Source organism: Phacochoerus africanus, chromosome 7, assembly GCF_016906955.1.
Source record: "Phacochoerus africanus isolate WHEZ1 chromosome 7, ROS_Pafr_v1, whole genome shotgun sequence".
In the NCBI taxonomy this organism is placed as follows: Eukaryota; Metazoa; Chordata; class Mammalia; order Artiodactyla; family Suidae; genus Phacochoerus; species Phacochoerus africanus.
The window spans coordinates 49,967,481-49,993,479 of NC_062550.1; the positions used below are offsets into that span (position 1 = coordinate 49,967,481).

The following is a 25,999-nucleotide window of genomic DNA, read 5'->3' on the forward strand; positions in this document are numbered from 1 at the left end:
CACCCTCATCAACCTCCTTGCTAGAAATGACGTATGCCAAGTGTAGATACTTCACTTGTGTCGGGGCCACCTGGATAGGAAGGAGGAAGGAGAAAAATCAGTGAAAAAAGTTTAAGGAGAAGAAAAAAAATACATCTATGTTCTGTAAGACCCAATTCAAAGCAACATGTAAAATTAGAAAACATTTTTTTTTTAAAGAGTAGTATGAGAAAGTGCTGCTTAAACTTGCTCCAGAGGAATTCATGTTAATAAACTGAGTATATTCAATCCCTCCCTCAGCACAGAACTCTGATTATTTTGCCCCAACCAGGGCTGGGTACATAAAAACATTTATAAACATGAACCATTAAATTTTCTGAGTTTCCATCAGGAGCCTTGTTTAAGCAAGTCAAAGATATCCTTTGTGATGCAGTTTTGATCGAATTCAAGAGACTTTAGTCATTTCCTCAGAAACAGAAGTAAGCTATAAATACCAATGAACCAACACAGCCAGCCACTCAAAACAGGCTCGGGAACAAGTTTAATTTAAAAACAAGAACACATTATCGAATTGAAAAGTAAGCCATAAAAAATCCAAACCCATGCAAACAACATTCTTAGTAGAAAAACCCTTAGTGTAATGACAAGGCTAATTACAAACAACTTTTCATGACTCACAAACCTTGCCTATACAGCGATTACAAAAAACAAAAAACAAAAAAAACACAAACCAGTCTGTATTTGCATCCATTTAATAAAACAGACCCTTAATATTCTGCCCAAATCTGATTTCAAATTCGAAGACAATTCTCCAAACCACTAAATAAGTGACTTCTGATATCCCTTTGAGGCGGAAAACACATTTATGACTATTGCTTATTTTCTAAATCCCTTTGATCTTATAAAATGTGACCATCGTAACTAAGTAACATGTTAAACAAATAATCACTAGAAAGTGAAGCTACTGTTTATTATAATAATGCCTCATTTCATACTTTAAAACTAAATGGAATCCAAAGTCCATTAACATTAGACTTAAGTGTTGAAAGCAGGAGTCTGTACATCGGGCAAATGAAGTCTGCCACCTGTTTTTACAAAGTTTGATTAGAACACAGTCATGCGCACTTGTTTACATGTTGTCTATGGCTGCTTCTGCAAGACACAATGACAGAGTAGTTGCAACAGAGACAGACAGCAAGGTATGCAGAATATAAAATAGTTATTGTCTGATCTGGTCCTTTAAGAAAATGTTTGCTGACCTCTGGTCTAGGAAACAGCTATTTCAGTGGACTAAATCCTGAAATGAGCAACACTAATCCTGGGGTAGTCATCTCTCTGGGTAACTAAGCCACGTCACCTTTAGCAGCTTTAATTTCATCATGTACAGCACAACAATGGGTCATATTTATTGGGAACTTATGTACCAGGCACTATTCTAATGGCTTTACTTTTAGTTAACTGAACAATGAATTCCTTCATTTAGTTCTGGCAAAAACACTGAGGGAAGTAAATGATTACCCCCATCTTACAGATGAGGAAACTGAGGCAGACGGGATAAATAACTTGCCTGAAGTCACATTGCTGCTAAGTGGAAAAACTGGGATCAGAACTCAGACAACCTGGGCCCCGAGCTGGTATTATTAATCTCTGTGCTGTGGTGATAATAATTTTAGTTTCATAAAAGTTACAGATAATAAAAGGAAATCTCAAAAGGTTTGTTAGAAACGTTAGGTAAAGAGAGTTCCCATTGTGGCGCAGTGGAAACGAATCTAACAAGACTCGGGTTTGATCCCTGGCCTCGCTCAGTGGGTTAAGGACCCAGCATTGCCATGAGCTGTGGTGTAGGTTGCAGATGCAGCTCAGGTCTGGCATTGTTGTGGCTATGGCATAGGCTGGTGGCTACAGCTCCAATTCAATCCTTAACGCGGGAACGTCCATATGCCACAGGTGCAGCCATAAAAAGGCAAAAAAAAAAAAGAAAAGAAAAGAAAAGAAAAAGAAGAAATGTTAAAGACAGTAAAGTACACCCCTGCATGGTTTAGGATGAAATGGCTAAAATAATGATGTAAATGGATTTCCTAGACTTCTAAGACCCTTCTGATTCTAAGATCTGAGCTAACCTTGGGGTCCTGGGAATACAAAAGCACACAACACTGTTTTTTTTTAACCATGATGATCAAAGAATCAGATAAAATGACCAATGTCTATCTTTCCCTTGGTAAATAAGGCCTCCCCAGGCAGGCAAAGCACTTTGGAAAGACTTCAGATAAGAGTGTTCCAGAGGGAACCTTTCCAGAGGGACCACCCTACGTCTTCCAGGTTTGTTCCCATGGCATCTTGTCCTCCACCTGGTTTCCATCTGGGAAAAGGCTGAAGGAGCATCAGCAGAAATTAGGGAATGAGTGCTCTTCACAGCCTGGCAAGAGAGCTCTATCCACATACCAACCACCATGGTTCAGGGAGATGTCCCCTTGCTGAGTCATCCCCCCCACCCCACCCCTGCTACTTCCTGAAGTTCTCCAGGATATCTGGAGGAAATGTGTCACCTGAATGTGACCCAGTGCTCTTTTGTACTGAAAGACAAGTTTATATGATCCAAGTAAAAGAAGAAGAAAATATATCAAGTTACCCCACCAGTTTCACACTTAAAGAGAGATGGTCTTAACCATTTTTGTAATCAGGCTAGTCTTGACTGGTTTCCCAAATCTGCAAGGTCCAAGCTTTTGAGTTTGATATTTAAGACCCTCCTCATTTTATCCCTTACCTACTTTTCCTTCCTCCTTCTTCAGTTTTGGTCTTTCATGTAATCTGGATGGCCTGATTCTTCTTCTCCAGCACATATCTATTCCTGTTTCTGAGGCCACACACCCCATACTCCCCTTTTTTCTCTTCTGCTGCCAACATCACGTCCAACGTACAGGCCAAATCTCTGTGCTAAATATTGTGGGATATAATTTGTACATCCTGTGAGGGTTGCATCCTCACAATCCAGCAGGGGAAAGAAGTACATAAAAGACTAAATTAAAGCTATATAATAAAGGTTCGAAGTGCTATAGGACCCAGATTAGGGGATCTAAAAAGGGTTTAGAAAGGGGCCATCACTACGTTGGACCTTGAAGGAAGAGGGAACCTCAGAGTGACTGAGTTTATAAAGTTGTGGGGTAACCACATAGGATAAAGGTCTATATCATAAACTTTAAAGCCACATAGCCCTGGGTCCAAAATCCTGGCTCCCTTTCACTGGAAATAGGATGCGTAGGAGTTACAATCAAATGAATCAAGTTGATGCCTAACCATGCTCAAAACCATATTGTAGCCTTTGCTCGAATAATAAAGCCTTTCATACTATGACCCCATGTGGTTTTCCCACCTCTCCCTGCCAACAGCATTTCATATTTTGACCCCTTCATTCATTTGGGCATCGAATCATGCATTGATTTTCACTGTTTAAATATTCCAGAAGTATGTTTTGCCTCCTAAGGAAGACTCTGTTATCAAAGAATAGATTCTTTCAAATAAGCCCTTGGCATTTTCAAATTTTAGGTTCAAGGTCCCTGACAAGTAAGGCTAGTTTAGCTGAAAAGCAAATGTAAATTACAAACCTGGGCTGTTTGGCTAGTTACATGGGGTTCGGGCAACCATAAACAGCTGTATTACAATACAGCTTTGTTTCCTGCCTATCCAGTAACTCATATGAACAGACTTAACATTTATTTCTTTGTGGGATGACAAAGAGTTGTGCTTAGTGATGGAAGTCAAGATCAAGTTAAACAATACCAGAAAGTGATGACTCAGCTAAAAAAAAATAGATATTAAAGAATTGAAGAAATTATAGTATATTCGCAAATCTGAAGCTGGACAAAGGGCTTCGGACTAATCCCTTAAGTGTTAAAAAGGTTGAGCATACATCTTTTTGTGTATTCTACAGTATTAAGCACTATGATGTAAATACTGGCTGAATGAATAATTTAATAATCTCTGATGTCCCAAAGTCCTCAGTGAAACCATTTTCCATGCCAAAAGTCAAATTCAGTATAGTCAAGTTTCCCTTGAGGTTCCAAAAGTTTAGTGTTCACAATGCCTACTGACATAGTACATCAAATAATGACCACATGTTTTCAAATTAACATGTTGCTTCACAATCATATTTGTAGTGTTTAATCATGGCTTGCCTTTTTTTTAATTCTAAAGTTTTATGCCCAGCTTTGCCAATATTGGCCAATTATTTTTTATTTCCCACAGAAAGATTCTAATTCTAAGATTCTCAGCAATTTTGGAATTCAAAAGGTTTTTGGGGGGCAGGTTTTTAATCAAACTGATTGAAATGATTAGTCTTCCATAAAATTTTATATAAAAATAAACATATGCAGGAGTTCCCATCGTGGCTCAGCGGTTAACAAACCCACCTAGCATCCATGAGAAAGTGGGTTCGATCCCTGGCCTTGCTCAGTGGGTTATGGATCTGGCGTTGCTGTGAACTGTGGTGTAGGTGGCAGATGTGGCTTGGATCCCATGTTGCTGTGGCATAGGCTGGCGGCTTCAGCTCCAACTTGACCCCTAGCCTGGGAACCTCCATATGCTGTAGATGCGGCCCTAAAAAGACAAAAAAATTAAAAAAAAACATATGTACAACTGCATGTGTTGTAGGGGGCAATACTCTGGGCACGAGGGTAGGTAAATGAACACAGTTCAGCTTTCAAGCACAGATTTTCAACTACTTTAAACTTTATTTTTCATGACAAATATCATGGACCATAGCGAAAACTTCATCTTACATATTAAAACTTTATATGACAAATATTACAGACCTAATATATTTAAACAGTGGCCTTCAACTCTCTCCTTTTTTTTTTGGCAACCCTGTGGCATCCCCTGGGCCAAGCATCAGACCTGAGCTGCAGTTGCAGCAACGCCAGATACTTAAACCCACTGTATGGGGCTGGGGATCGAACCTGAGTCCTAGTGCTCCCAAGATGCTATAGCAGGAACACCGGGGCTAGAATTTTATTAGAGTAGACATTCCCATTATTTGTACACTTCTTAAAACATAGGGGTAGTCTGGTAGAAATCAGCAATTGCTGATTGTAGTCAGTTGTGTCTTCAGACAGAAAAATGTTTTATAAACTTTCTGAAATATGTCCTACTTCTTCTGAAAATGTAAGAGAGACAATTGCACTATTCCTAAAAACTCTAGCCTCCATACCCAAGAAACTCTGTATAATCAAGTCCTTCTATCTATATCATTAATTTTTTTTTGTCTTTTTAGGGCCACACCTGAGGCACATGGAGGTTCCCAGGCTAGGGATCAAATCGGAGCTGTTGCTGCCAGCCTATGCCACAGCAACAAGGGATCCAAGACACATCTGTGACCTATACCACAGCTCACGGCAACTCCTGGATCCTTAAGCCACTGAGTGAGACCAGGGATCATATCTGCCTCACCATGAATACTAGTCAGATTGATTTCCACTGAGCCATGATGGGAACTCCTATATCATTAATTAATGTGTTATTGCAGATATCACTCAAAAAATATGAAAATATGACATCAAGCCACGTGGATCCCACAGCATTCTGAAAGAGCATTCTGAACTTGTGTTAAATTTGAATAAAAACAATGACTTCAGCTCACTGGAATATAACACTTTATCATGCCAATAGAACTCCATGAACCGACATACCCCAGTGAGGTCAACATTGCTCTGGAAAGTGGGCTGGCCCACTATGAACTCTATCATTGCTGACCCAGCAGGAAGGACTCTTCCCATTAACCTTCCCCACAGAGAATAGATGTATTTTCATTATCCAACTAGGTCCATGATCTCTGCATCATGTGTGTTTAGAAAGAAATGGATTGGTGGATTCCCTAACTTATTTCCTAAGAATCACACTTCTGAAATATAAGGAATTTACTACATCTATAGGTTTATAGTGGGACATTCAAAATAGATGACCATCTTAAAGAAGTGCACAAGAGTCATACCCAAAGCTAAGTGCTTCCTAAGATAAATCCTACCCAGCTACCTCCTGTTAAAAACCCTACCAACCAACATTAGACCTCGGAGCTTTATAGACTTAAACTAGAGTAGGATGTATTCCTTTAGCGAAACAGCAGTTAAAATACTTGACTATTTGATTTTCAGCTTCCATATTCAGGAAGAGACAATGACCTATGACTTTTCTAAATCTCAAAAGAGAATTAACTGCAATTCTAAAAAAGATACAGACACAGGATGAAACATTTAATGCTCCACTCTTCCTGTACTCCTGACCATAAATAAGAAAGGAAAAAAAATACAAGAAACAAAATGCAGCTCACCTCTCTCATGAAAGTTTCTATCCCTTGAAAAGGCAACCCCAATGCTTTCAAATCACCCCATCAAAGGCTAACACTCTAGCTCTTCCTAGCCTTTTCACGCCATCAAAAATTGTTTGCTTTTTTTCCCTCTCCTTCCCCCTTTCTCATTTTAACAAGGGCCAAATTGGTAAATGGTTTTTTTCAAGGGTATCTTAGTAACTAGCAGTCATTCTCAAAAGCCTTTGAATCAGCATTTCATATTTATCAAGCTAAAGTAAATACCTGGACAAATGAGCCAAGTTTTTTATATAAAATTTTCACCAGAATGTTATTTATCATAAAAAATGGACACAATCTGATTGTGTCTAGCAATAGCTACACTGAGGTACATCCATCGGATAGAATATTAAGCAGGCCAAGGTTACAGGGGTGGTGACTAATTAATGACACAGAAGGACATTCATATCTTCACTGATTTTTTTAAACATACATGTATATAAGGTAGAAAGTCAGAAAGGATAACCACCTACGGTTTTCAATACTTTCTTCTTCCTCTTCATCACTGACCCTGCAAAAGTCTACAACCAGTCACATCTTTCATTACAAACGGATGGGATGGGATGGGATGGGGGGCAGAGAATACAGAGAAGAGTGTACATGTTTCTTCAAAACCTCTCCCATTCCTAGAGTCTGTGATAGGTCTTTTGCCTTCCTCTGAGATATGCTGTCATATCCCAACATGCTGACTGTGAAGGAATTTCAGATAAATGGAATTTTATTTTCCTTTGTGCTTATGTGTACTTTATAATTTTATTCTTTATTATTTTTTTCTTTGGCTGCACCCATGGCAAGTGGAAGTTCCCAGGCCAGGGACAGAACCTGTGTCACAGCAGTAACAACCACAGATTCTCAATCTGCTAAGCCACCAGGGAACTCCTGTATTTTATACTTTTATGATAAAGATTTCTGTCAAAGGGAGCAGAACATGATGACTAAAAGTATAGAATTTAGAATTGACCAGCCTGGATTTTAACTTTCCAGGTCCATAACTTCAGCTACATGATTTTGGTCAATTTGCTTAACCTAGGCCTCACATTTACTCATCCAACAATTGGGCAGGATATTATAGGGTTAAAGGATCTGGCATTGCCGAAGCTGTGGTGCAGGTCACAATTGCGGCTCAGATTAAGTCCCTGGCCCAGGAACTTCCATACGCCGTAGGTGCAGCTATAGAAAGAATGAATGAATGAATAAATAAATAAATAAACACACACAACTTTAAGTGGTCATGCTCTGAAGAAAAAAAAAAAAAAAAACCTAAGCCCCACCCAGTCTCATAGGAGAAAAAAATATAAATAAAAACATGGGGAAAATTTCATTCATAATGGTCACCAAAAATTGGTATTAAGCAGCCCTGAGTTACCATTCTACATATACCAAAACAAAGAAAAATCCTAATAAATACAAGTTTCGGTGTTGTAGTGAAATTGCTGGTCATTCATACTTTAGGAAAGCATTAATGCTCTACTGCAGTAAGAGTTAGTAATTCGACTCCAATGCATTGGTTTAAGGAAATAACTTCCCTAAAACAAAATTTAATATGCACAAAGGTACTCATTACAGAATTCTAAATAACAACAAGTAACTGGAAATACCTGAATATCTATTTGTAGAGGGAATAGTGAATGGTTTAGTTAATATTGGCATGTCAAGATAATAAAATCTGAAAACTACCTCCGGGTTGTCATAATGCAGACCATGAAGAAACAAAATAGTCTGATATACTTTAAAAAATTTTTTTAAATTTGATTGGCATATAGTTGATTTACAATGTTGTGTAATTAACAATGCTATGAATTTAGTTTCAGGTGTACAGCAAAATAAATCAGTTATAAATAGACATATATCCATTCTTTTTCAGGTTCTTTTCCCATATAGGTTATTACAGGATACTGAGTTCCCTGTGCCATACAGTAGGTCCTTGTTGGTTATCTATTTATATATAGTGGTGTGTATATGTTAATCCCAAACTCCTAATTTACCCCCCCCCCAACGCATCCCCTTTGGTAACCGTACATTTGTTTTCAAAATCTGTGTTTAGTTTGCTATACTTTTTTTTCCCTGTATTTTTAGGGCCACACCATGGCATACAGAAGTTCCCAGGCTAGGGGTCAAATCGGAGCTGTAGCTGTTGACCTACACCACAGCCACAGCAACACCGGATCCTTAACCCACCGAGCGAGGCCACAGATCGAACCTGCATCCTCATGGATGCTAGTCAGATTTGTTTCCGCTGAGCCATGATGGGAACTCCTAGTTTCATAATACTTCTAACTGAAGACAACAGGATCCAAAAAAATCTACCCTCTATCACTATATAAAATGTGTGAAATAAACTGGAATAAATGAAGTGAGGAGGAGCAGGTGGGCCAGGGGGAAAGCAGTGAGCACAAAAGCAGAGGCATGCGCCAGCATGAACCAAAAGGCATGGCTGACTACGCCAACTGCTTCTGTTAAGAGGACATCAATACAAGACTCCCAGGAAGGGAGGCAGGGAGACCAAATTTTACTAACATTTCATGAATGGATCGCTATTGGCACTCTCAATTCAGATGCCAGCTGGTCACACAGACACAAGGGGTATCTGAAGGAAGACTGGGAGTTTCACAGCCATGAGGCATCCTCATTCCTTGGGTCCTTCTGAGGACTGCAAGGTATTACAGTTTACATGCACCCAGGAAAGTGGATGGATGGATGATGTTATCATAATTTAACCAAACTGACTCCCACAAAACGGACAATAACCATGGACTGATGATAACACCAATTACACAAGCACAAGTGACATGAGAAAATCGCAAATCAGACACTTCTCCTTGTTCAAATCACACAATCCATAAGGCTCCCTAGTGCCTCTAAAAGAAAGATGACACTGTCACAGTGAGAAAAGTTTCTAAAAGAAATGTGCATTTTCAAAACAGAAGTTTGAGAATTTTACTTTTTTTTTTGCCTAAATGTCACATTCATAAAACCTGTCCTATCTGTACTCTCTAAAAATGTGAACACAAGAGTTCCTTGGTGGCTCAGGTTAAGGATCCAGCATTATCACTGCTATCACTCAGGTTGGATCCCTGGCCCCAGTAATTGCCATATGCTGTGAGCCTGGAAATTTTTTTTTTTTTTCAATCTGGAATTTCTCCATAATGATAAAGAGAGACAAACTTCATCTTGGGTTTGAATCAGTATCTGATTCTACTTGGTCTGAATACCATTCATGATGATAAAACCCCCATGAAGGCATAACAACCCTCTTAGAAACAGTCCCATAAGTTGAACTTACCAGCTTACTTTTCCCCCAAAGAACATTTGTGGTGGATACATAAACATAAGTAGATTGCTGTGATTGACTCAGCAATCACTACCCATGGCCAATCCTGTTCCACCTCCAACTCTCCCACCCCTACGCCCATATTACCTTGAAGAAATTCTAACATTTCTTCCATGAATGTTACAGAATATATCCCTAAAAGATCCTGTAACTATAAAACTATTATCATACCTCTCAAATCAGCAATATAATTCTTATTGTTAGGAAGAATTTCTACTTCAATACCACCACAGTTCCAGTCAATCCCATGTCCAACTGTCTCAGAAAAGTCCTAAAAAAAACCATTTCTTTTTTTGTATTAGGAACTCCTCAGGGTCCACCATGGTGGTCGGTTGAGAGGTTTGTCAAGAATTTTTTTTTTTTTTTGGCTCCTTTTAAAAAGACTCTTCTTTAAGGGAAGTTTCAGGTTCCTAACAAAACTGAGAGAAAGTAGAGAGGTTTCCTGCGATGTTTTCCTAAGAACTTTTAATCTAAGGTTCCCCCGTCATCTCTTTTCTTTCTCCTTGCAAGTTATTTATGGAAGAAATTGGGTCATTTGTCCTGCAGAGCATCCCAGAGTCTGCCTGCATTCCCAGGTACAATTTCACAGGTTCTGGCTCGCTTCTAATACCCAGGTTAGTTAATTTTTTCCTGCCCTTTGTTGATAAATAGAGGGGGAGATAGAACTGCCACATGGTAGACTGAACAGTCAGCGTGCTTTTCCGGGCTGCTGACGTTAAGTAATATGGAAAACAAACTGAGGGCCGGGGTTCAAGGATGCTATAAACTTATCTTTGCGGCAGGAACAGAGGTTGAGTGAGCCTGGGCTTATAAAGTAGTATTTAGATCACAAGGGTAGGAAACAGGCTGATGCTTTCCTTCCCCTCCCAAATTCCCTCTCTTAGGAGTTGGGTTGGGGGAGGGGAGCTCTAGGGCAAGCAGTTCGGCTGAATCCCAGCCCCACCACTCTCCTGCTGTGTGGCCTTTAACCAGCTTACTGAACTTCTCTGTGCTTCAGGGTCTTTACCCATAAAATGCAGATAATACTTCATGGCTACTACGGAAGAATTCGTTGAGATCATTCAGAAAAAGAGCTGGGCAACACAGTAAGCTCTCAAAAAAAAAAAAAGGTGTCATTATTAAATCATTATTATTCCTCATTAAAAATAAAACTCTCATCCTCAAAACTAAAGCTCAACCTTGAGGGGCCACTGTTTTTCTTTCCCCACTAAGTGACTACTCAAAATTGCTGCGTTCTTGCCAATTTCTGTCTATAATGGTACTTGGAACAAAAACTACCCCTGCTGTGTGATCATGTATCTTTCATATTTTGCAAACAGCAGGCAGAATCAGCTGTCGGAGAATAGCCTCAGAACTAATCTTGCCTGTTTAGGAAGCATTCAAGTGAAGGACAGCAATTTTTGTTTCCTTTGACCAAGAGCCCACCATGTGCCAAGCATGACTTTTAGGATAGATGCTTCATGAATTCTCATCTGCTGGGTTTCAGGGCAAAAAAACCCAATGGTCAATGTTTTAATTATTAATAACCCTAATGTTCTCATTTAAAGTATGTATTCAGTGCCTATCCCTGGGCTATGTGCCGCAGGGAATGAAAATTTAACAATAAGGTAGCAATTCTAAAAAAGAAGTTCGTGATCCATTAGGAGGGAGGAGAGGTACATTAATGATCAGTAACATAATGTAACATCACATAACATGAGAGGGGCAAATGAAATGGTAGAGAAAAATCAGGTGGGAAAAATAACTTAGAGTTAAGGGTCGTTAGGAAAGTCTACTTAAAAAGAGAGATGATGGGTAAGATGAAATTTCAAACAATGCACGGAAGTTCAATAGACCATAGGAACAGTTGGGAGAAACAAGGAAAAAGAGAGTTGCCGATTGAGGAAACAGGAGCATGGAGCTGAAGGGGGATGGTGTTCAGAGAACGGCAGGAGTTCTAGTTGGATGGAGTGCAGGATGAGAGAGGTGTTGAGCCTAAAAGCGTCTGACAAGTGGTGGTCAGGAGATCGGACCAGATTTGGTAAGTAACTGACAGGTTTTGAGTTTTTCTCAGCCAGTGAGTAAAAAGTTGTGTTTCATATGAATAAACAGGGACACATGGAGGTGGGAGGAGACCACCTGTATCCTACTCAGAGTCAAGTCAAAGAAAGGCACAGATATCAGCCAGATTTTGGATGGAGAAAAAAAAAAAAACAAACTTGGTGACTGAAATGAGGGGAAAGGTAGATGAAAGAGAACCCAAAGACAGCTCCAAAGTTTTGAACCTAAATGCCTGGGGAAAACAGTGGTGCCACGAACACCGATATAAGTCAGCTCAAAGAGCTGGGCGTGGGAGAGAGGTGATATAAAAAAATCCCACTAGAATATGTTTGATTGTGATGTACCAGCAGATCACACACAGGGGCCACCAGAACCAACAGGAAAAGTGTAGACAGAAGACCAGTGAGAAAATCTCAGAGAATAAAAGGTTAAGATGTAGCAAGGTGGGCTAGTGAAAACAGAGGGAGAAGCAGAGTTCCGAGAAGAATATTCAGGTTAGTACAAATCATAGGATCCAAGGAATGAAAGACCTTCAGAGGAGTCGTGAAGACAAAGGAGAAAAGACAGATGTAAAAAGAGTGCAGAAGTAAAGGCAATAAATGCAGCCCCTGTGTTTTCCAAACTCAACATGAAAGAAGAAAGGATGGAATACAGAGAGCGCACTGAAGTTCTTTGTTATTCAGGAAAGGGGACCATCTGAAGGTCTTTATGCAGAGCAAAGATGATGGGGGAGGGGAAAAAATAACCTGAACACCCGAGACAGGAAAGAAAACGGGTAACCCTGGAGACAAAGAAATGGAGGCAGATAAAGAGACAGAAATATATTAAGATGAAGAAAATAGGCTTTAAAGTCAAGAGAACCAGCTGTCAGATCTGTTTTGTCGGCCTCCATAGAGTCCGCCCCCCCCCCCAAAAAAATATGATTTAAACATGTTGAGGTTTCACTAAGAAAACCAGACATTTGCTTTTTCTAGAGAAAACAGAAGATAGGCAGCGCCCAGCCACGCGTCCACAGGACGACTGCTGCCAGCCCACCTGCGACACGGCTGGCACCTGCAGCCTACCACCATCCCCGCCCATTGCCTTGTTCAGTTCAGTCACTTCCATGGCTCCTCTTTTGAGCTTGTGACCCCTGACCTAGAGCTCTTCAAGAAGAAAAGGAGATGATGTCATCCTTAGAGAGAGACTGAGGACTATAGACTGAGACTTGAAAACTGTGAAAAACTATTGTAATAGTCATTGAAGGAATTGGGTTAGGAAGTCAACAGGACGTGAACAGTCAAAGGATCATTGTCTATCAGTCCGATGAAGAGAGGAGGGATTCAACATTCTGTCCAGCAGTGCCCTACAGCCTGGAAGCAGAGGTCCCGGGGCAGTCGTGGCATAAGACAGCAAGACAAAGGGTTCTAGGATGACAGACCTCAGTGAGCAGACTGGCCAGTACTGACCATTGAGGGGGAATCTGAAAGGGTCGGTGTCCTGGGAGAACGAAGAAGAGACATTGTGGGAACAAAGAGCAGATCAGGAAGCGGGGAGGCGGGGGAGGGGGGTGAGAGAAATCTGGAAGGCAAGATAAAAAATGTTTTCCTGGAATTTTTCTGGCAGAAACTGGAAAGTATCATCTGTACAAACATGTTAGAGGATAGACACACATCAAAGGCTAAGTGGAGGAACTGGGAGACGTTGGGAGGAAAGTAAAAGCAAGTATGATGAGTACAAAAGGGAAAAGTTAGTCCTGCAAAAATTTACCTTTAGTGTATTTTGAACTTCCTGCTATTCAACTCCTAGAAATGAACCAGAATAGCTTTTCTTAAAAAAAAAAAAAAGAAAAAAGAAAATGGAACCAGGTGTGTTAAATTATGATAAATTAAGTTCAGAGAATTACACTTTTGGGAAATGAGCCATGTGAATGTTAAAGATGACTAGTTCTCAACTACACTTTAACTTCCTTTCAAATATCCTTAAATATGATTTTGGAGCTAAAAAGTACACTCATTTTTTGTTCTTATATGTGGCGGACTGTGCACATTATCTCAAGTTTTGAAGCAGAAAGGAGATCAAAAGTTCAAAGTTCAATAAGTTCAGCACATGCACAAAAAAAGCAAATGATCCAGTGTTCACACCCGCTTGCTCAGTACCTGAACCTTTGGGGTCTACATATTCCCCAAGTCCCTTTATGTTTATAAGAAACACACAGAACAAAATGCAGAGAGCGGTTCTACAAGGTTATACCCCAACTGGCAGCCTGGCAGCTCTGGGGACCACAGCAAGGATGGCAGCACCTCACAGGAGCAGAGATGAAAGCTTTATCGTCACTGTTGATTTGTTTTTACAATGAGAATGTATTCATAATTTAAATAAAAATTTCAAACTAAAATTCAATAAAATGAAGCTACAGCAACCTAATGATCAAAGGAATATACATTAAAATGAGACCCTTTATTTCAAATAGTACTAAAAAGACTGGTGAGGCACAATACTTGTGAGATGTGGGAAAACCGGAAATCCAACCATGTGATAGTTGTTGTTCTTCCCTGAATAGATGATGCATGGCCACAGCACAAAATTTAAAAGGTACAAAAAGGACCTGTTGTAAAAATTAAATCTCCATTCCTGTCCTATGCCTCAGACACCAGTTCCTCTGCTTAGAATTTACTACTGTTAAGTTTCTTGAATGTCCTTCAAAGAGTCTACTCAATCATGGGTGGAAATGTAAACCAGTACTTTACTGAAGGAAAGCTTAGCAGCATCTATCAACACTTCAGATACTTGGTTACCTTGCAACTCTACCTACTGTAAAAAATGATCTATGTACCTAGACGCTCACTGCAACATTTTAGAAAGAATGGATAATTGGAAACCACTTACATATTAAAAATATAGTATACCTGTCTAATAAAACACTGCATAGTCTTTATAAAACATGAGAGAGATCTATACAGTTAACTTTTGAGCAACACATAGGTGGGGGAAGTTAGGGGCACCAATCCTCTGCATATTTGAAAATCTACATATAGCTTCACATTCAGCCATCAGCATCTGTGGTTCACATCAAAGGATTCAATTAACAGTAGATGGTGTAATGATGCAGCGTGTATTTAGTGAAAAAAGGTGGACCTGTGCAGTTCAAACCCATGTTGTTCAAGGGTCAACTGTATAATATTGAAAAGGTTTTTCATGACACACTGAGGAGGAAAAAAAAGGAAAATTCTACACAAAACAACAAATAGTAGAGTTTTTGTAAGCCAACAAAATATTCTGGTTATGCATACCTATCTGTATGAACATTGAGTATGTCTTAAATATGATTTTGGAGATAAAAAGTACACTCATTCTTTGCCCTTATATGCAGAGGACTGTATACATTATCTCAAGCTTTGAGATAATAAATAATTATTAACTATTAATAATTTTTAATTGTTTTAATTACAGTGGATTAGAAATAGGAAAGGGGTGGAGAAAAGAAGAGGGGAAGGTTTCCATTTTTTAATACTATGATTATTATTTGAATGTTACAATAAGCACATATTGCTTTTGTAACTTAAGAGTTTTAAGAATTAAGGTAAAAAATAAAGCTAACAGAAATCAGTATTACCTGGATGCAAATAAGCATCTATAAAAACATTTTGCAAGCATGTTATTAAAAAGATTAAAATATGATAGGTACAGATTTTACTTCCAAGGCCTGCCCCAAAGGCCCAGACATGTACTAACACATGATATTACATATTTACATTTTACAATTTAAACATTTTTATTGGGCTATAGTTAACTCACAGTGTATTAGATTCAGGTATACAGCAAAGTGAATCATATATAAATATAAGTGTGTGTGTATATATATATATATATACACACACACACACATATATCTTCATCCTTTTTTCCCACATAGGTTACTATAAACCTACTGAGCTATACAGTAGGTTTCTATTAATCATTCCATACAGTAGCATGTATATGTTACTCCCATCCTCTCAATTCCTCCTTCCCCTACTGTGCTTTCCCATATGATAACCATAAGATTGCTTTTGAATTCTGTGAGTCGGTTTCTGTTCTTTAAACAAGCTCCCCTGCATCATTTCTCACTGGATTCCACATATAAGTGACATCATATGATATTTACCCTAACACACGACTATACTGAACGATGAATAGGAGTCAAGGGCGCTGACGGCTGCTAGACACCAAGTCCTAAAGCTGGGGAGGAAAGGCAGAAGGGCCCAGCCATCTACGAAATGCAAGTTTCTTTCTCTTCTTGTAGACCCAAACTCAATAACTATCATAAAGTGACTGAAAATATCGGAGGGGCATAAAGAAAGGTAATGGATGTAGAAAGAAGATCTGACAAACTAAAGGTATTACGAAATCTGGGAACCTCAGACGACCTCCGAGAATAGTTCTAAGGTCCACTTTCTAAATTTCAGCCAGAAGCCAAACTTCCTTCCTGAAAAGGTGGGCATTAACTGTAGAAGATAAACTTTTTTTTTTAATTGATTGATTGATTTTGCTTTTTAGGGCCACACCTGTGGCATGTGGAGGTTCCCAGGCTAGAGGTCCAATAGGAGTTACAGCTGCCGGTCTACACCACAGCCACAGCAACACAGGATCTGAGCAGCATCTGCGACCTACACCAGAGCTCATGGCAACGCCAGATCCTTAACCCACTGAGCAAGGCCAGGGATCAAACCTGCAACCTCATCGTTCCTAGTCGGGATTCGTTTCCGCTGAGCCACGACAGGAACTCCTGTATAAGATAAACTTTAATCTAAGAACATGCAGTACGACTGTCATGAGGAAGTACTGCAATGAGAAAGTTGAGAAAAAGGGACAGTCAGGCTATTAGACAGTCAGGCTATCTCCAATGCTGATCAAGGGGAAGGACACACTCACGATTCCATGGAAATTTCCCAGACTTTGCAGCAGATAAACCTCTGGAAAGGAAAAAACTCTATGTGGTACTGTTCATTTGGAAATGCTACAGCTAACGGTTACAGCAGCTGTGTCCAAACAACCTTGCAATATTGGCCTTATTTCTCAAATTCATGGTATTAGTTTTCTGTAGCTACTACAACAAATGACTACAAATTGAGCAGTCTGAAACAACACCACCTTATCATCTCACACCTTATTATCTGTGGGTCTGAAATCTAGGCACCACGTGGTTCAGCTGGGTGCCTACTCCAGGCTTCCCAGGCAGAAATCAATGCGGTGGCAGGGCTGTGTTCCTTTCTGGAGTCTCTGTGGATGAGCTCATTCAGACTGTGGGCAGAATTCACTCTGTGTGGCTGTAGGATGAGGTCCCCATTTCCTTCCTGGTTGTGGGCCAGGGATTGTTCAGCTTTTAGAGACCACTTGGCTTGAAGCCTTCTTCAGAGTCAGCAAGGGCAGGTCAACTCGCCTCACTTGCCCTCCTGCCTCCCCTCCTGTATTTGCCCCTCTCCTCCCGCTTCCCTGTCTGCCCCATCTCTCTGACTGAATCTTTGGTTTTTAAAAGGCTTATGTAATTATTTAAAGTTGGCCTACCTGGAATGTAAATTGGTACAGCCACTATAGAGAACAGTATGGGGTCCCCTAAAAAACTAAAAATCCTCACCATATGATCCAGCAATCTCACTTCTGGGTATATATCCAGAAAAGATGAGTGCACTAATTACAAAAGACATATGCATCCCATTGTTCATTGCAGCTTTATTTACAATAGCCAAGACATGGAAGCAACCTACATGTCCATTAACAGATAAATGGATAAAGAAGATACGATGATCTCTTGTGACAGAACATGATGGAAGATAATATGAAAAAAAGAATGTATATATATATATGTATGACTGGATCACTGCTGTACAGCAGAAATTGACACAACATTGTAAATCAACTATAATACATTTTTTTATTAAAGAAGATGTGGTACTTACACACAATGGAATACTAATCATAAAAAAGAATAAAATAATGCCATTTGAAGCAACATGGATGGGCACAGAGATTATTATACTAAATGAAGTTAAGTCAGACAGTATACAAATATCATATGATATCACATATGCAGAATCTAAAATAATGATACAAATCAACTTAATTACAAAACAGAAATAGACTCAGAGACACAAAACAAACTTATGGTTAATTACCCAAAGAGAAAGTGGGGAGGAGGGTAAATTAGGAGTTTGGGATTAATAGATACACACTTCTAACATAAAACGATAAACAACACAGACTACTGTGTAGCACAGGGAACTATATTCAGCATCCAACCTATAATGGAAAAGAATCTAAAAAAGAATAGAGGTAGGTAAATAGATAGATGTATAACTGAATCACTTTACTGTATACCTGAAACATTGTAAATCAATCATACTTCAATAAAAAAATACTTAGAAAGTTAACCACCAAAAAAGCAGATAAACAACAAGGATTCACTGTATAGCACAGGGAATTATACTCAGTATCTTATAATAAACTATAATGGAAAATAATCTGAAAAAAAATAACCGAATCACTTTGCTGTACACCTGAAACTAACACAATGCTTCAATTTTTTAAAAAGAATATTTAAGTTTAAAAAAAAAAATACAAGCTTGCCCACCTGGATCACTGAGGCTACCCTCCCTATCTAAAAGTCCTCTGAGTCCTCACCTTAATTCAACCAGCAGAGTTCTTTCACAGCAGTACCCAGATTAGTACCCAGATGACAAGAATCCTGGGAAGACATCTTTAGAACTAAGCCTACCACATTCTTCTATATTCTGAGGTTTAAAAAAAAATGGATGACACAAGTACTCCAATCTACCTGGATTTTTTGGTGTATGATAAGGAACTGGCACTGCTCTTACATTAATTATTTTGATTAAAACAACAAATAACTCTGTTAAATATGGAGTTCCTGTCATGGCGCAGTGGAAACAAATTCAACTAGGTACCATGAGGTTGCGGGTTCGATCCCTGGCCTCACTCAGTGGGTTAAGGATCCGGCGCTGCCGTGAGCCGTAGTGTAGGTCGCAGACGCAGCTTGGATCTGACGTTGCTGTGGCTCTGGTGTAGGCCAGCAGCTGTAGCTCCAATTAGACCCCTAGCCTGGGAACCTCCATATACTGAGGGTGTGGCCCTTTTTTAAAAAGACAAAAAAAAAACTGTTAAATAAATATTATCATAACCATCTTTATAACCAAGAGAACTATGGCTCAGAAATTAAGTAACCTGCCTGAGGACTCAAGAGCTAGAAGTGGGAGAATCAGAATTAAATCTGATTTTAGCAGTCTAAAAAACCCATTTCTTCTAACATTTCTGAAAAGATGGCAAAATTATGACTTTTAAAAAAGAATGGCTTAGTTGATGGTAATGGGAATAAAGAATACTGATTTTTAAAGTAAGGGGGTGGAAAACTAACAGGAGTTAGCAACTAAATTGGTTCCGTAAATTAAAGGTGAAGAGAAAAATAAAATCAAAGCCAACTAACATTTACAGGACAAAATGAGGTTAACAAATCATGTAGGTCCAAAGAAACCTGAGTAATTTCTAAGAGAATATGGAAAACAAGTTACATTATCAAAAGTCCTAATAATTTTGAAAATTACTAAGTAGCCCTATAATGTAACATTAGTCCTAATACTAAGCAGGCCACCAAATACCATGTGTAAGATTGTACATGTATGTGTATGCACACGCATATGTACATATTTACACACTTTCGTTTATTTTATTCAATAAATATTTATGGAGCATTTCTTTTGTCCTGGATACTTGTCTAGTTGCTGGGGACGTAGCGAGAAACAAAACAAAGTCCCTGCCTAGAAACAGCAAAGAAATAAATAAACAAGTGAAAGTATAAGAGACAGTGATAATACCATGGAGAGAATAAAGCAGGGTAAGGAACAGGGAGCTCAGAGAGGAAGACTGGTATTTCCTATGAGCTGGTCAGAGAAGGTGACTGATATGGAGACATCAGAACACAGCCCCGAAGGAAATGAGTGAGCATGTGGGTGGGCGGGGGGGAAGACAAGTGCAAATGCCCTGGGACAGGAGTGAACTTAGGGAACAAGAGGAATAGAAAGGAGGCAGCAGTAGCGGCAGCAAAGTAAACAAAACAGTGGGTGGGAGCAGAGGGAGAAGTCAGAGGCGTCAGAGAAGTTGGGGGTGGGAGATGATGAGGGAGTGTTTCAAAGACTTCAGATGGGATCTCCTTCTTGGGAGAGTGAGAAGCCATCAGAGGGTTCTGCATACAAGGAAAATGATAGAATTTATCAATAAATAAAGAACCAAAGTTCAAAACACCAACTCTCGCAATAATCACCTCTTCATGATGAGATGATTACTTACAAACTTTTGTTGTCTGGTTTTACAGATGTGTTGAGTTTTCCGTGTGCAATGTTTACCTGTCAACACAAACTCTCTCCACGGATGAAGAACATTATTACACAGACTTTATTTTATCATTAAGGAAAGAAGGGTCTCCGCTGCTTGCATTTGACATTTTAGTTTAAAAGTCAATTATACCGTTTTGTTTTCTGAGGAGGAGGAGTAAATAACTTTACCATCTCTTCGTCTGTGTCCTCTCTATAACATCAACTTGGCCCGATTACATTTATTTTTCATGTAGGGAAATAGCAGGGTTTATTCCACATGGGTGCTGGAATGTGCATAGGAATTTCAACATTCAATTTTCATGTCTGGAAGGAAAGGAGCTTATAATTATGCCATGAGGTATAACTATAATTAGGTCTTCAAATACCATAGGTATCCTATGATCCAATTGTAAAATAACAGAGAGTTCTGGTGCTGTGTTATTGGGTTGGCTTTTTTCCCCCTTGAACCATCACATTCCTCAAACCTCAGGAAGCATGTGTAAATCTTATAGTTAAAGCTAATGCAAACTGTTAGTAGTACTTAGCACTGATGAGACTTTTATATGTACTTGTTGATGCTTTAAAAATTATGATGGCGGCTATGAGTTACATCCAGCAAAAGAGGCTAATGGCAAGTTTAGGTAAGTACATTTAACCTTGTTACCTCTAGTGATGCTAATAAGACTTTGCATTAACATGACGTCCTAATTGAGATTGTACAGTGCACCCTACACAAGCTCCTTTATGATTATTTATCTTCTTATAGGTTTTACTCAACTTATAGGTTTTACTCAAGACACAACTTACAGGTTTTACTCAACTTATAGGTTTTACTCAAGTCTAAGGAGCATGTTTGTGTTTTGTGCGTGGAGGTGGGAGGCCGGGGGAGGAGTATAGACTGAAACTGCTTTCCCCAACTGCCTTCAAAGCATGAGTCAGATATTTCTTGACCTATATAGGATAGTGTGCAATATATAATATATAACATCCTATATAATTACACATATTCCCACTTTTCGATACTGCTTCCATTCTGGGCAAGAGAAAGATAAAAAAAAAATAAGCACTCTCAATTCTTGGTTATATGATCTAATTACTGTAAGTAGCCCTATTCCTTTAAAATCAGAGTTATAGGCTCTAAATACCAAATCATCTTGGAAAGATGGGGAAGGTCTTTAGGGGAAAGGTAAAGGTATGAGAAACAGAATGTAAGCATGCTAATAAAGCATTTGAAAAATGTAAAATGCCTAATAAAGGTATCCCAAAATATTTCAAGAGCCAACTTCCACTCAAACATACCCTCTGATTACTAAAATCCAAAGTGCATAAAGTGTACACAAATACTCAAAGTCATATGGAGCGTGGTAGGGGCTATACTGAAGCAAAGAAGTAACTCCAGGAGTTCCTGTCATGGCTCAGCAGTTCACACACCCGACTAGTATCTACGAGGATAAGGGTTCCATCCCTGGCCTCGCTCAGTGAGCCAGGTATCTGGCATTGCCATGAGCTCTGGTGTAGGTGGCAGACATGGCTGGATCCCTCCTTGCTGTGGCGTAGGCCAGTAGCTGCAGCTCCGATTAGACCCCTAGCCTGGGAACCTCCATATGTCGCGTGTGCAGCCCTAAAAAAACAGAAGTGACTTGAGGAAATAAAGAAATCAAATAAGATGGGATCTTTTAAACAACTGAATGATTCTCAGGAGCCAAGATTATCAGGAAACAAATAAAATTAGAGAATAGATTGAGAAATCTGTAAGGAAGAAAGAATTTTTTTCTGAGTCTTGGAAACATGAGAAGGCAGTTCATATTCCAGCAGCTCCAGGTTTGTCCCCAGTAAATCTACATCACTCGTTTCTCATACAAAACCTACTATGGGGGCAGGGGGTGGTATTTAGCACTTAGTCAAAATGTAATATGGCTACAGCGTAGGAAACATTTTATGAACTGATGTAGCAATACAAATAACATGAGTATAGAAGATGATATTCAAAAGACAGAGCTTTTGTAGGCAGAAAATGACGCCATGTAAACAGCTACATAGACTATCATTCAACAGACTTTTTAGGTATTTGATAAACATCTTCACAGTTTAGTTTTTTCAGGTTACTCCCTTTCCTTGGGGAAAAGTATGGTTACCAGGCTGTTACTCCTCAAAACTTTCATTTGATACCAAAAAGCTCAGCAGGAGGAGAAAATTTTTTCCTTCATTAATTTAAAAATAACTCAAGCTCTAAGAGATCTCTAAAGCAGACTCCCTCTTCTTTTTCCCAAAATACATATGAAGCCAGAAACAGGATTATCAAATAAGAGTACTCAATGCAATTTCAGATTTGGAAATTAAACAAACAAAAGCCACCTGGACAAGGCAGTAAGCCCTGTATCAAGTGGGGTTTTCTTTGGCGGGGGGGATGTAAAGGAGGGTCTTTGAAAAGTTAAGATGTCTTAATCCCTCTAATGCCGAAGCAAAGGTAAAATAAATAGTCTTCTTAGAACTGCAGGCCTATGTAGACTAATTTACTAGCCTCCAACAATCCAACTCCAAGAAGTAACCGTCCTAAAATGTGAGTCAGGGAGGTCAGATGACTTATTAGCAATTCTTTTTTTTTTTTCTCTTTTTATGGCCAAACCTGCGGCATACGGAAGTTCCTGGGTTGAATCGGAGCTGCAGTTGAGGCCAATGCCACAGCCGGAGCATCCCAGGATCTGAGCCACACCCAGGACCAACACCACAGCTTGCAGCAACACCAGATCCTTAACCCGCTGAACGACAACAGGAACCCCTTATTAGCAATTCTGAGTCTTTCTTCCAACTTGCTCTCTCCTGGTGATGGCTGGATGTCAGGGCTATGATTGCCTAAAAGTAGCCTACCAGAAGACTCTTCTAAAACAGGATGAATCCAGACTGCCAAGACCAAAGCACAACAGACGTTTCCTGTTCCTTCAGTAAATGACAACAATCCTAATGTAGACGACATTCCTGATTCTTGGGAGAAAGAAACAATAAACATGAGACTCTGTTTTGAATTCCTAACTCCTGTAAACCTAAGCTCCTATCAAATCTTCCACAAAATCTGTCCAACTAGTAAGGCAAACTAAGCCCACAATAGCTAGTCTTTTATCAGGTTGGGATATTACCATGATAGCTTCTGTTTGAAGATATCCTCAAACTGATTTTTCGCTCTGCGATAATAAATGTTATCATTGGCAAAGAATGGAAACAGTGATAAAGACTCAAGTCTTGTGCAATATGTCTTTCAATATTTACAAGTTTTATTAAAATACAGAAACAAATGGTAATACTCTTTGGTACTCTCAGGTGGCCAAGGGAATGGCCATATTAGCCATGGATATGTCAGAAACCTTACAGTTAGGCTTGTAGAAAATCAAAAATCTACATCAAGACTTTGATTTCTCTAGCAGATCTTGGAAATAGTCTATCAACCACAAAATACAAGTCAAAACTAGCATGGTATTAGGCCAAAAATATACTTTACTCTCAAAGCAAAAGACGTATTTGGGAAGTAGTTTTATTTAGTGGGCTAATCGCTAATTTCAAGATATTCTGTTTTCATTACTTATAATTCAATTTAAGTTTCACAACTTAGGTTTTCAATATTGAATGAAAGATTAACACTGACAAAGAAATAACTGGAGTTTCCCTCCAATGCACACCTTCTTTCGACCATAAACCATGATTTAACCTAAGGTAAAATGGTGCCCAGCATGTTTCAAAGATTAAGTATACTTGATAATAGGATTCAAGACCATTAACATAAAGCAAGGGTTTTTTCCCTCCCAAATAATATTTTTTAAAAGGATTTGAGCCAATGAAAATACAAGCTAACTTGCTAATAGGTAGAAGGCTTGAATGTTTTAACTCTGTTTTGCACTGCTGTATCGAAGCCAAGTAACTATTACTCCTTAGAGAAAGGGAGAAAGTTGGGTTAAAATATTTTTCCCTTCAATGCTGATTTATGATTTCCTCTAAAGAAAAGCACAGTTTCTGCCAAGAATAGGAAAACAAGGCTTAGCTTTCACATCAGGAAGGGAAAAAAACCAAACAAACTGGTAGCAACTTTTTTGCATATAATAATCACTATTATTTAGCCCACTCAAGTGAAACACAAAACCAAAGAAAGGAATAAGGAATCTATAGTCTTAACAGGATCTACCGAAAATAAGGAACAAGAACAGCCACATTTAGAGAAATTTCCAGAGCTTTTTCGGCTCTCTTCAGAAACAAATAGTTATTGTACTTTCTGTGACCTGTGCCACAGGGAAGAGAAGACTTTCTTCCACCATGCTAGTACTCTGGATAAAATAATTTTTGAAAAGAACCAGGAGGAGCTGGCTATTTTACAAGCTCACATATTGTGGAAGGGGACCTGAGCCAACATCTACATTCAAGCGCCCACTCAAAGCCTGAATGTTTTCTGATGCATCTGGAAGAATCTTGCCACCTCCTCTAAATGGCTAGACTCACTGGGTTCCTGGAAGGGCCTGCCTTCCCTGAGTCAGACCACCCGCCCCACCCCGACCTCATCACCCGTTCAGGACTCCTCAGGGATCAAACAATACAAGCCTATTCCCTCTCGCACTTGGCAAGCAGTTTTGTAAGAGCAGTCCTGTCTCTCACAACTTCCTCAGACATCAAGCCCCAGTTCTTCAAACCACTCCTAATAGGACATAATTTCCAGACCCCTGGTCACACTGTCTCTACACCCCAGTCCTGGAAACCCTCCAGTTTGGCAACATTCCTCTTAAAATGGAGTGTATGGGGTCCAGCATCAGAATCTCTGACGTGGAGCACAAAAGGACCATTATCTCCAAGAAACTAGACACGAACTCACATTAAATCTGCTGGACATGGTTAGGTTACTTTTCCTTAACTTTCTGTTTGCAGAGCATCAATGTTTATGCTCAACAATAACCCCCTGGGAAGCTTTTGTCAAACCAAGATATGGCCACGGTTAAATTTTTAAGATGTAAATTCACAACATGACATATAACCCTGTTATATTAAAATATTACCTGCTTCACTTTGCCCTGTCACGTACATATTATTTTCTGAATTTTGACTGTCATCAGCTGTCTCTCCCAGCTATGTTTCAACCACAACTCCCAGTCACTGAGAAAAATGCTGAATAAGAGCCCTGCGGTAAGCTAAATTCCAAACCATTTCCTCCTAACACTCATCTTTTTTTTTTTTTTTTTAACCAGAGAAAACACAAATTTTCATAAAGCAATCATTTTCAACAGAATAATCAACTTCACTAGACTGAGAAATCTGGTGAATGTCAACACGTAAGGAACAACAGATTAAAACCAGTTTTGTTGAGAGTTCCTATTATGGTTCACCAGTTAAGGACCTGAGGTTGTCTCTGTGAGGATGCAGATTCGATCCTTGGCCTCATCCAGTGAGTTAAGGATCCAGCCTTGCTGAGAGCTGCAGACACAGCTTGGATCCTACAGCTGCAGCTCACTGCTTGGATCCTACAGCTGCAGCTCCAATTTGACCCCCAGCCTGGGATCCTCCATATGCTGCAAGTGTGGCCATAAACCCCCCACCTCAAAAAAAAACCAGTTTTGTTGGCCCAAGCGTGGTAGTTATCTCCACCAGCACTGGTGCCTCCACCATCATCTTGCTTATACTTGGCTATACAGCATCTCTAGAACTTAACGAGAGTTTTGACTGGACTGCCAACTCGGGTCTACAAGTTGCTGGTTTTAAGTCATTTACCATAATACACATCTAAGGACTGTTAACAAGGTGGGGATTGTTAAGCAGCTCTGATATCAAATTAAATTTTGCTGACACCATGGCATTCCCCAAAGTTGCCTTTCTGTGCCCTGCTCAGTTTGTGAGACAGGTTTATCCAAGGCACTTATAAACTGCCTCTACAGTGATTTAAATAATGCATGTGATTCAGAAGGCATCCCAGTTTTTCAG

At 39.4% G+C, this 25,999-nt stretch overlaps 1 protein-coding gene across 10 annotated transcripts in view; it reads right to left on the reverse strand.

Moving 5' to 3' along the window:
• PPFIBP1 (PPFIA binding protein 1) overlaps nt 1-25,999 on the reverse strand; it is a 189,022-nt gene that overhangs the window by 136,835 nt on the left and 26,188 nt on the right. For 9 of the 10 annotated variants that reach the window (XM_047787328.1, XM_047787324.1, XM_047787325.1 and 6 more), the window contains exon 2: nt 9,837-9,936. The exons of the other annotated variant lie outside the window; for it this stretch is intronic. The gene's annotated coding sequence lies outside the window, so the exon portion shown is untranslated. The remainder of the gene's footprint in view (nt 1-9,836; nt 9,937-25,999) is intronic. 10 annotated transcript variants of the gene reach the window in all.